This window comes from Canis lupus, chromosome X, assembly GCF_011100685.1.
Source record: "Canis lupus familiaris isolate Mischka breed German Shepherd chromosome X, alternate assembly UU_Cfam_GSD_1.0, whole genome shotgun sequence".
Taxonomy (NCBI): domain Eukaryota; kingdom Metazoa; phylum Chordata; class Mammalia; order Carnivora; family Canidae; genus Canis; species Canis lupus.
The window spans coordinates 118,892,828-118,894,412 of NC_049260.1; positions in this window are offsets into that span (position 1 = coordinate 118,892,828).

Consider the following 1,585-nt stretch of genomic DNA (forward strand, 5'->3'; position numbering starts at 1 on the left):
TCCAGGTGCTTTCTCAGGTGGAGACAGGCAAATAAATAATCTGTGACTTCTGTACTCCGCACACTCGATCTAGCCTAGTGTAGCAGGTGGGGAACGTGGCATTTTACAAATGGAAATGTCAGAAACAGGAGTGTCAGATTTGAGGATATGAGCTGCACAGGTCAGATCCCCTGTCGCTCCCACAGCTGCCAACCTGAGAGGTAGCAGTGACTGTGGGGAGAGCATTGCCGTCAGAAGGGCCAAGACCATTGTCGCTTTTGGGATGTTGGATGCGATCTTGCTGTTGTGAGAGTGGATGTCTCTGAACAGGCCGAGCTCAGTTCAAGCAGGGGTTATTTTTCCTTGGTCTCTGCTGTCATATTCCTGGATTCCTCGCTGCTTTCCTGAGTCAGTTTACCTTGATTTCCTGGACTGGATCTTTTCCCATTTAGATAGCCACTGCCCTTCCTCCGCATCAGGCCAGTCCAGGGACAATCCACTTTGTTAGATATTAAGTGCCCACTGTGTACAGGGAACCAAGAGGGTATGGCAGGCAAAGCGGCGATTGCTAACACAGAATGTAGGATTCGAATCTAGTGGAGTCCAAAGAAAAGCACGTGAACACCTAGGGCAGAAGCACCCCAAAAGAGGTGTGCAGATGAGAGGTGGAAGGGTGAGATTGGGTCTCTGTGGCAGAACAGGGGAAGGCTCCATGGAAGAGGTAGCCATAGGAGAGAGAGGGGGAAGGTCGCCGCAGGTGGAAAAAATATCCAAGCAAAATGTAAGTGCAAAGGGCCGTCCTATTTGGAAGTGGTGATGGGGCCCTCTGTGGCCAGGACCTAGGGTGCATGGGACAGAGCATGGCGAAAGGATCACCGGAGTGCCGTCCTGGAGGGGGCCGAGTGGGTTATGAAAAAGAAGGAAGATTTTCAACTGTGGCAGAAACATTGAGCCAGCGGGGGCTCAGTGTTGTCAGTGCTTCTAAGGTTTGAGAGAGCTCAAGCTGTCATTCCAGACTTTGATGTGGCATCTCCCAATTTTAAATGCTGGTGATCATTGTGGAAATTATAAGGTATCCAGTCTTTATCTCCCACACTGGCATGCCCCTTCCCTGTTTCCCACATGGGACTCCCTCTTCTTTTCCTTGCCCTCCGCATCCCGGGCAGTGCGGTGCCCGGCAGAGGAGGCATTTGTGGGTAACAGGTGGTAGATGGGAAGGAGTGGATGGAGGAACGCCTGGGTGGCTCGGTGGTTGAGCATCTGCTTTCGGCTCATCTGCTTTCCTGTGTGTCTGCCTCCCTCTGTGCGTGCCTTTCAAGAATACAGAAATGAAATGTTTAAAAAATATTCCATTTGTATATACCACATTCTATACTCTGTTTTAAAAAGATTTTATTTTTTGGGGGAGAGAGATAGTTCATGAGTAAGAATGGAAGGGGCGGTGGGAGAGCAGGGAGCCTGACATGGGGCACAATCCCGGGACCCTGGGATCATGATCTGAGCTGAAGGCAGACGCTTAACCAACTGAGCCAGGCAGGTGCCCCTGTACTTTCTTTATCCATTGACCCACTGATGGACACTTAGGTTGTTTCTGTGTCTTGACTAT